At 31.4% G+C, this 11,296-nt stretch overlaps 1 long non-coding RNA gene across 1 annotated transcript; it reads right to left on the bottom strand.

Annotated features, from left to right (window-relative positions):
- Positions 1-2,758: 2,758 nt before the first annotated feature.
- On the bottom strand, positions 2,759-7,807 carry LOC143043487 (uncharacterized). The gene is made up of 4 exons (XR_012968422.1): positions 7,731-7,807; positions 4,817-5,004; positions 3,679-3,882; positions 2,759-2,826 (listed from the first exon to the last, which is right to left on the bottom strand). It is a non-coding gene; the product is annotated as an uncharacterized LOC143043487 (long non-coding RNA).
- Between the last annotated feature and the right edge of the window lie 3,489 nt (positions 7,808-11,296).

Below are 11,296 nucleotides of genomic sequence, written 5' to 3'. Positions count from 1 at the left end.
CATATGAATCTCAAAAACAAAAAGATTAAAGAGGCCAGATCATTGAATTTCAAATTCATATATATTGATGATGTTCTTTTCATTGACAATCCAAACCTTTTTGACCGGATTTAAAAAAATATATCCCCTAGAACTAGAAATTAAAGAAACAACAGACATGGCCTCTTCTGTCTTATTTTTAAACTTATACCTCTAATTTGACATACAGAGTCATCTCAGTACAAGAATCTATTACAAACAAGACGATTTTAATTTTGAAATTATGAAATCCCCCAACCTAAGTAGCAATATATCAACTTCATTTGCATATTGGATATACATTCCCAACTTTTTCGGTATTCAAGAGCATGCAGTTACTACTGCGAATTTTAAAACGCCACCAGTGTCTAAGCAGAAAGTTGATGAACCAGGGATATGTCAAAGAACGTCTCGTCCTTTTTCTTAAATTCTTCGGAAGCTACCAAGGTTCTGAAGTATAGATTATGGATAATGAAGTTGTTTATCATCTTAATAACGTGTTATAGAATTCTTAAATTTGTCTTTATGAATATTATTTTTACTGTTTTGTCTGTTGTTTTGGTTGTATTCATTTGACGTGGCTCGGTACTTATACATTCCGTCATTGTGTTATTGATCTATGATTAGTTGTGTACTCTTGTCTTTCATTTTAACTAATATGCTTTGTCTATATGCCTTTTTATGTGTCTTTATTATATATGACGTGGCTCTGTTATACATCCTGTCATTTTGTTATTGTTTTATGATAATTTCTGTATTCTTGTCTTTTATTTTTCCTTATATGCTTTGTCGATTTGACTATTTGTGTTTCTTTGTAATATATGACTTGGCTCTATACTTATACATCCCATCATTGTGTAATTGGGCCATGGTTAATGTTTGTGTATATATTTGTGAGTTTTAAAGTGATTAAGATAAAAACACAATGTTGACTGCTATATCCTTATTTTTTACATGTTTGGTGTAACAATATTTTATTATGAATAATGCAAGTATATTTTATAAAACACCTTCCCAATTAGTATTCAGAAACAAGCATCAAGTGCTTATTAATATAAGCACTTGATGCTTGTTTCTGAATACTAATTGGTAGATGTCCCTTTGACATGTTTACCTGTTATTTCTTTTTTATGTTCACACATCGTGGCCATTATATTGGAATTGTATGCAACTGTCATACAAGTGATAGGCTTAGCTAGCTACAAAACCAGGTGTATTCACTATTTCGTACTTAAGAAAATGCATATTTTAAATCAGGATTGTGACAGTTGTTTTCCATTTGTTTCATATGTTTAAGCATGTTACAGCTTTTAACTTTGCCATTTGATTAAAGACTTTTTTCTCAGATTTCAGTATATTTGTGATTAAACCTTACACTATCCGACTTAAAAGTATGGGTTTTCCTCATTCATGGATTTCCTTTAATTGTTTACATCCTCTAATTTGCACATTATTGGACAGTTTTCTTATTGGCAATCATACCACACCTCTTTTTTATTAAAAAATCAACTAGTGTATCCTTTCTACAATAATACTGCTTCCAAGTATGTATATGGCAACATCAAGCAAAAAAAAACATAACTGGTCTTAAACACAGCGTTGGCATTGAATTCCTTGTCAGCTGTGTTTGGTAATAGTTTCTTTCCTGTTATACATATATATCTCATGCCATTCATTAGAACTTCATCTGACATCTAACCAAAACCAATTTTAATTAAGTATTTTTTTTAAATCAATCTATTTTTTTCATGTGATTTAATGTTTTGGTCACCACTCAATGTCTATCTTATAACTGCTATTCACAGTGACTTTTTAAAAAATATATTATTTATCCTAGGCCTTCCAGAAAAATGATAAATACCAATTTCAACGTTAAAAACAATGATTAAAGCACACACTTCAGATATTATCATTCCTGACTACAGAAAAGCCTTCAGCATTAGGTAGATATAGGAAGATGTGGTGTGAGTGTCAATGAGACAACTCTCCATCCAAATAACAATTTAAACAAAAGTAAACCATTATAGGTCAATGTACGGCGTCGATTAAATATATTTAATTAATCTTTTTCAATGCAGTTTATTTTCTAAGACGATTATTTCCATGTTTCTGCTAAAAGTATATTATAAAAAAATCACTCATGATTGTTAAATTATTTTGAAGTAATAGGCCCCATTTGATATTTTAAACATTTGCAAAAAACCGATACGATAGCGTGGGTTTATTTTTGAATAAGTGATTGCATATATGATAATCAATTGGGAATTTCATTGGAGAGAATACCGATTTTCGGAAGGAAAATTTGATAATCCTAGTTATTAAGATTGACATATCACTTTCATTGACTGAACTCACAACCTACATCCACAGTGTTGACATTAAGGACTATAAGACAACTCAACCACAACGGCCCTATATAAAACACGAAGTGGATTTTTATACTAGTGAACTATCTAAATTATCGTAAGAAATAAATACACAATCTATGTATTTCTTAATCTGTGTTAAAAAATCTATCACCGAATAATAATAATAACGGTTTAAACTGGAACCGTTTAACTTATCATATTTAAAAAAGATTTTGAAAAATTGGAAAGATCTTCAATTTCCCTGTGAACAATACGTTATAATTGGTTGTTGTTTTTCTACAACTTGTATTTTGAAATGTTAACATATAAACATCTGTAAATCCGTTTTTATGTTATAATAATATACTTTAAGACAATCACAACAGCAGCAATTGTTAAATAATTTTACTTTATTTATCAAACCACGTGTTTGTGATGATCTACCCAATAACACACAAATCTACAAAAAAATAAACAAGTTAACATCATATAAGCATAGTTTACTGTTTTGACACTGTTACCCGTTACATGTATGTTTGTTTTGTTTTGTTCAAATACTATTGTCAAAATAAATGAATTGTATGTGACTGTCATACAAGTGAGAGATTTAGCTAGCTATAAAACCAGGTTAAATCAACAATTTCTACATAATAAAATGCCATCAACATAGTTTAAGGTATTGTTAGCTGATTGAGAAGACGGCTACGACTAAAAGTCTTAAATAAAAGTACATATCATATTCTTATTTTTCAAGTTGATGAAATATTTATAATGCGTTTAATGTCGTCTACATAGTTGCAATGCATACGTGTTGTATATATGTATTTGTACATGGTGAACTATGCCGTTTGTGCTAGCTCACGTGAGTTCATGTATTCAACAGACCCTGAACATTTGGTATTTTGCTTTTGTCACACAAGGTGAAAAAAGGGGAAAATATAGCCAGCTTTAAGATAAAAAATAAGAATCAAAATCAGCTTATCTGCTTTTTGACTTAGAATGTTAACGTCCCAAGAAATAGTCTTTGATGAAATATTTATAATGCGTTTAATGTCGTCTACATAGTTGCAATGCATACGTGTTGTATATATGTATTTGAACATAGTGAACTATACCGTGTGTGCTAGCTCACGTGAGTTCATGTATTCAACAGACCCTGGTCATTTGGTATTTCGCTTTTATCACACAAGGTGAAAAAAGGGGAAAATACAGCCAGCTTTAAGATAAAAAATAAGAATCAAAATCAGATTATCTGCCTTTCAACTTAGAATGTTAACGTCCCAAGAAATAATCTTTTTTTTTGTATTCTTACCTCCTCTGCGTTTGTCACAAGCACCGTTACTTGTGTCGTAAATTGAGCTACCATTTCGACAATATAACCAAGCATTTCTGTGTTGTGTGTCCAAACATCCGTAGTTGTTCCAAGGTAGAAAGGTGCACATAGCCTCGCACCCAGCATTATGGAATGTAAGCGTGTTTGGATCGTTACAGTTGCTTGATCTTGTTTTCACTAAGCCTATAAAATGTTTACTTGATTAAATTTGATATAAAAGGGCACAATCAAATAGATATGACCGCCGGAATTTAGTGCTTAGTCTATAATAACTTCGTTTAATAATACACATATACACTGATAATAATTGCAGTGTAGTAATTCTTGATAGTTTAATAAATGTTCAATCTTTTGAATGACGTAATAATCTAGAGAGATATAAGACATACTTATCATTGAAATTATTCTAAATTTGAACAAAAGTGCACTATGGGAATATCAGTATAGTAGTATTCACGTACATCCATTGCTTGGTTTGCCTAAAATAAGTGAGCTTTTCTCATAAATTTAAGTCTTCCTCTCTGAAACACTCATGAAGACATATGCCATTCAAGTTCAAATATGAACAAGGAAAACGTATCGCCAAGATGAAAGCTCTTACCAAATCAAATCGTACGTCGAATCCTTATTATTCTTAAATGGGAAATTGTACGACTTTATATGTTTTATGGGGACCCGTGACTGATCATTTTTAACTTTTTTGTGTTTTTGACAAAACATATAGAATACAGAGTGAAACATTACATATTAGAAACACAATATGTATTCATACTATATTCTAGTGTACAATGTGTTAGAGTTCCTTTTGTTGAAATGCAAAAATTCAGACGTTACCGACAACGTTTTTTTTTTTTCAGAGTCTTTAATTTTGTTTTCTAGTCTTTGACCTTGCCCATGCATTTATCATGGCAGCCGATTTGTATTATATTACGAAGAGAAAGTCCTAGGGAAAGCATTCAATAATTGCAAGAAAACTGAATTTTACACAGCAATATATAAACGTGGATAAAAAAAATTCAGAGATGAGAGTTAATTTGCCTCTGTAGATGTGTTCTACTAATAGAGCTACATAAGACTTTAAATATTTCATGAATAGTTTGCATTTAAATTGATATACCTTGATGTTCCGTATATAATCTACATCTCTCTGCTCTAAAGTCTTTTACCACTAAACCTTCCTGTACGTAGCAGCATTCACTTGGTATGTCATCGCATGTCCTGTCTGGGGCTGACATAGTAAGCACTATACTTAAACCTAAGACTAAACAAGTTCTTAATGCTGCCATATTTTTTTTTTAAAACTTACTACAAAAAAAGTTCATATATTAATTACAAGCGAACACACGAAAATATATATTACTACGCGGATTTTCGAAGAAGAACATAATCATGATATAATCATTGTTTTTTTTTAAATAAAGCTTCCGTTGTATTTTCAAAGAAGGTGTAAATCATGCAACTAGTAAAGACATTTTTATGCGTTTTATGCGATTGTCATACAGAGAGGTTAAGCTAGCTAACACCAGGTTCAATCCACCATGTTTACCTAAAAACATGTCTCTATCAAGTCCGGAATCTGACAGTTATCCATTTGTTTCATATGTTTGCGCAGTTGATTTTGCCATTGAATAAGTGCCTATCAGTTTTATAGTATGATCAGAGTTCGGTATTTTCGGTAATTTTCTTCTTACTAATTCTAACTGATGATGAGATATGTTACTGCTCCAAAAATTAACTACAATTCAATAAGTAACCTTGGTCGTACGACTTTGACAGACTTCCAAACAAGTTGAGCTTTAAGTTCGCTACTGAAATAAATTTAGACGTGATAAATTACGCCAGAATCTGTCTTGATCTTGAAATTCTAATAGCTTTTTAAAAAGAGTAAATGTCATTGGCTACACTGTTTGAATCTGTTCTGTTCATACTTTATTTCAGAGCTGACCTGTACACCGCGTACGTGAATGTAACTGGTGGAATGGGAAACAGTATAATCGTATTGATTATGTTATAAAAGTACTTTTTAACAGTATTAACAGTAGCAACAGGCAATTTATTGTTAACTTGATAAAAAATTTGAATGCGATGTCAATTGTCGAATTTCAAAATATTAAGTGTATGTTTGAATCTGTTCTGTTCATACTTTATTTCAGAGCTGACCTGTACACCGCGTACGTGAATGTAACTGGTGGAATGGGAAACAGTATAATCGTATTGTTTATGTTATAAAAGTACTTTTTAACAGTATTAACAGTAGCAACAGGCAATTTATTGTTAACTTGATAAAAAATTTGAATGCGATGTCAATTGTCGAATTTCAAAATATTAAGTGTACATGTATAGACTGTTCAACATATTCGGTAGAATGAAAAATCTATTCGAACATTTGTTTCGTTGTACTGGTTGTACACATACGGAACAATGTCTGATCAATATAAACGGTGTCTTGTTTATAAAGATAGCATCGCTCTCTGACAGTTTGGAATTATTGTAACAGTAGGTGGACGGATTCGACATTCCTGTCTTTTTCTTTAAACCTTTAATTTCCAGTGGCAATCCAGATTTCCCACACTTACCTATTACATTTAGTGTTAAATGTTATGTGTTCTCGTTCTGAACATGCAAATATCTATTAATCAAAATGTTTCAATGCTCTTAAGCAATTGCTTTGTTTTGACTTTGCTTTAATTGAAATTCAGTGTGTGTCTTATAAAATATAAAATATAAGCGTCTTCAATGCATATATATTTCTTGAAACTTTAGTTTTTTTTTCTTTTAACTGAGGAAAATACATATTTTATATTCAAAAATAGAATTGAGGATAGAAATGGGGGATATGTAAAAGAGACAATAACCCGACAAAACAGTGTACAACAGCTGAAGGCCACCAATAGGCCTTCAACGTAGCAAAAACATCCCGCACGTTGAGGTGGGTCTTAGCTTGCGCCTTAATAAAAAATAAATACCAGTTCAATGAAAATGGACGTCATATTAAAGTCAAATACATATAAATGAACTACGCTTAAAAACATACAAGATTAACAAAGACTAGAGGCTCCTCATATAAAACATGTTTTGTGAGATATTAACCCTCCCCTACTACCTCCAGCCAATGTAAATAAAAGAAACACACATCTACGCACAGTAAGAAGAAGCCTGAGTCCGATGTCAAAATAGGTATCAAAAGAAACTAAGCAAAATGACAATGATACATAAATTAACAAAGGATTACTATCAGTTACTGACATGCCAGCTCCAGACCTCTATTTGACTGAGATTTAAAGATTTTGTCCTCATCCTATTTAAATAAAGCATGCACAATCACTCCCGTTAGAAATTTAATAGCATACCATCATAATATATATGCATGTATATGATCAGAACGCCTATGAAATAATCCGTAATATTAAATTTTAAGTAATTGTGCAGGAATTGACGTTAGAAACAAATTAGTGAACAGTTGGATTAATATCCTTAATTGATTTTGAATAGACGGTAATGGTAACGTTTTTCCTGTAGGTCAGTCCATATTGTAAACTTAGATATGTATGATGGCTCGTTTCGAAGCTGTGACATTTTCACATAATTATGTGGTTGAATCTTCGGGGTACGAATTGAGATTCGTTTTTAAACCCAATAAGTTCTATGAAATTTACTTTGAACGCATTTAATAGCTCCATAGTTTTTACACATTTATTGTATGTTCCTGTACATTCAAAATCAACTCAAAGCTCATTCGCCTGTTAAAAATAGAAACATTTCAAATATCACTACACAGATATTTTGTGTTTACACACAACTTTGAGTTCCTCAATTCGAGTACTGAACCAGTTGTAAAAGTTAGCGTATTTATGATTCAACATTTCTGACAGCATCTACTAAAAGATAAGTAACAGCTAAAACGAATATGACTGAATCTAATTATATTATCGACACAAATTTAGTTGAGTACAAAACTATGATCCTTAATTAACAACACACGAACATAAAAACTGTGTCATCATAAGTATTAGCATAAAATATGTTCTCACCGTTTATGTATGTCCACAAATAGAAACCTGGTGTATGATTGCAGTCCTATATTCCCTCAAGTATGTACTGATAAGCAAACTGTGTAATAATCTTGATAGAACGAATGACCCAGACTGACGCATGTGGGTGGATTGAAGTAGGTCATCTTTTTCTCGGTCTTAGAACTTTCGGTACAATTATACTTGTCTGCCTGTTGCCAACAGTGTATGGTCCAGATTGGGACATTTTACCTGTGTGAGTACACACGGAATGCTATCTACTCATTTAGATGCTGATGTAACTCTCTATGTTTTTCTTTTTACCTTGCTGTATGTCTTTTCAATTGATTATTATGATTGAACATAAGTTAACTACTGTCACCTGTATTCAAACAAAAGAATGTTTCGTTCTGTAGTAGAGTCGTAAAGTTTTAAGATATATTTTTCTAAAGCTTGACAATCGCGATTATCATTACCAATGAGATCATTTTCATTGTCCATAAAATTATATACTTTTTACTACTCAAATTCAATACGATTATGTCCTAAATCAGTAGCATGTGGTTTAATATTGTTTTTGTTACTGTCTGTCGTGTTGTTATTTTTTGGATTTTTTTTGTTTGTTTTTAATTTTTTTTTTATTTTTTTTTTTTTGCCTAAATCAGGACGTTTTACATTTTCTTAAGTCCTAGGTTTCGATAATTGTTGAAAGTCGTACGATTAACTGAAGTTGATTACTCTAAAGTCATTAGGTCTTTGGTGGATAAATGACTCAGCGGAAATCGTACCACATCTCCTGATTTTTATATTTTTTTCAACAAATAAGAAGATAGAATGTAATCAAATAAATATAAAACTGATAACATATAATATTATGATTGTATTTTCTGACTCATATCACATCAGCAAAATACCTGTGTTTTTATATAACAACGTAAACAATATATAACAATATATCCAAACTAACAAAATGTGTTTGTTACACATATTTATTTTAATACATAAAACCTTCAACATTTGTGTATAATTAAACTCATCATAGATAACAGGATTATAATTTTATATTAACGCCAGACGCGCGTTTTGTCTACAAAATACTCATCAGTGGCGCTCGAATAAACAAATGTTAAAAAGGCCAAAAACAATACGATGTTGAAGAGCATTGAGGACCAACAATTCCAAAAATGTTGCCTTATACAGATAAGTTAAGCTATTCCTAAGGTAGAAAAGCTTTAGTATTTCAAAAATTCAAAGTGTATGTTCAAAGCTTTGCTGAATAATCATCATATAGAAATAACAATTAAAGCCTTGGGAAAAATTGTAAAAGCAAACTTTACTTTTATAGAATTTTTCAAATTTACAATTTCTAAAATTAACAGTAAGCTACTATAAATTACAAACTATTTGTTAATGTCAAATTTATAAAGACATCTTCTATACTATTAAACGAGAAGACATCATTTTGTGTGTCGCTTCTCTTCCTTCAACAATAAATTATTCATCATGACTCTGTGTTCTATAGGTAACATGCATACATTTGTAGTCGCATTTGTCATCCATTCTTATGATTGTGCAAATTAAGTTATTTTGGAAAAAAACGAGAAAAAAAAGTGTCCGGATATTGTTTCCGTCATCAGACTGACTTTTAGTCATAGATAAGACTTCCGGTTTTAAACATGCACAAGTACAACCAATCGTTTAAAAGATAACAAAAATGAAAAATAAATCAGCTAATCAGAGCGTTTACCATACCATGGTTTTTAGATCGCAAGAACCACACCTATAAGTAAAACATGTGTCCACAGTACACGGATGCCACATCGGCACTATGTCTACAGGGGAATATCAAAACTAATTTGTGTGATAACTGTCATTACTCGAAAATGTATTTCCTACAGAGGCATTCTCCTGTATTTTACTTATAATTATTTTTTCGCTTGACATTAAAATTCAGCCTAAGGTTATTAGTGTTTTGTCGTCAATAAAAGAGGGACGAAAGATTACGGAGGGACAGTCTAATTTCTTTGTCAGACCTTTGAATTTAATAAAAAAAAATCCCACAAGTTTATGAACAAAGACAGTATCTAGAGCAAAAAATGTGAAAATATTGTATTCATTTTTCTATATTTTTCTGATAAAATGATTTATATAAAAAAGAAGATGTGGTATAATTGCCAATGAGACAACTCTCAATAAGAGACCGAATGACACAGATATAAACAAATATTACGGATTACAAATGTGTCGAGGTTTGTGATTGGATAACAACACAGAGATGTCAGTATATATTCAGGAAACTGCCGGGGTATATACGACATTTTTATCCCCAATTGGAACCTCAAAAACGTCAGCATAACACCGGTTACTATGTGACGTAGTCAAAAGCTATCAGACTGTCAGAGGCTCACAGAGGGAAAATAATGACGTGCTTCAGTCAATAATACATTTTTGATACAAAATCACGCATTTTACACTTTTAATACTTAAATTTAATGTTAAAAGTGTTATTATAAATTATTACATACACGATTAAATTATGTTCACAGCAAATTAGAAAATCCTTCACGTATGCCGAACATATCAGGTTGGGTTTTTCAATATATATGTGTTGTCAACAAATACCTGCACTGGAAAATAACATTAAGTCAGGGGTAATCCGTAATATTTGTGTAATTCAGGTCTCAGAGAGGGTATATACTGTGACATTCCCGGCTTAGGGCTTATATCCCCTTCGCCTTCGGCTCAGGGGATATAAACTCTAAGCCGGGAATGTCACAGTATATACCCTGTCTGAGACCTGAATAACATATACTATAGGTAACCGTACGGCCTTCAATAATGAGCAAAATCCATATCGCATAATTAGAAATGAAAGGTCCCGAAATGACAATTGTAAAACAATTCAAACGAGGAAACTATATAACGGTCTAATTTATGTAAAAAAAATTCTGAAGCAAAGTTTTAAAAATATGTTGGTTTTTTTATCATTTTCAGTATTGTACTGATACTTTGACTAGGTTTGTTCGCATGTTACATTTATAAACTGTCTAGCACATGTTTTGTTAAAGGATTGTTAACCTCCGTGTCTTTTTAAGAAACTTATACAGAAGCCAATCTTTTAGATAACGAATACAATAAAAGTAACTAAAGAAAATATTTGATTTTCTTTTTCCAATTGAATGTGTACTTTTCCAATGTAATGGATTCAAATTCACAGTCAACATTACATTTTTACATTGACAGTAGCATTCATACGCAAGAAGCATGGTTCCGGAGAACCTTTTAAACTATTCGCATAATGTCCTTGTACGATCAATTTTCAAAATGGCAGCGTATAACATTTCCGAGGAATATCTCCATCAGCTTCCATATTGTAACTCTTATAATTTGATGTAAACCAAATTGTTCCAGAAACAGAACAGCATTCATAAGTAACTTTTTTTGACTTCGTCAAGGGTACACAAAAATGATACACCGGCTCTATGTTAAAAATAGCTATTGATCTACAGTTATATAACTCCAAGATATGTTAAAAGACGCCATAAAACAAAATGACTAAGAAATAGGACTATACATATTTTAACATG

The sequence above is a fragment of the Mytilus galloprovincialis genome, chromosome 8 (genome assembly GCF_965363235.1).
Source record: "Mytilus galloprovincialis chromosome 8, xbMytGall1.hap1.1, whole genome shotgun sequence".
Classification (NCBI taxonomy): Eukaryota; Metazoa; Mollusca; class Bivalvia; order Mytilida; family Mytilidae; genus Mytilus; species Mytilus galloprovincialis.
The sequence above is the reverse complement of the archived record's forward strand: the minus strand, read 5'-3'. Positions and strand labels throughout refer to the sequence as shown.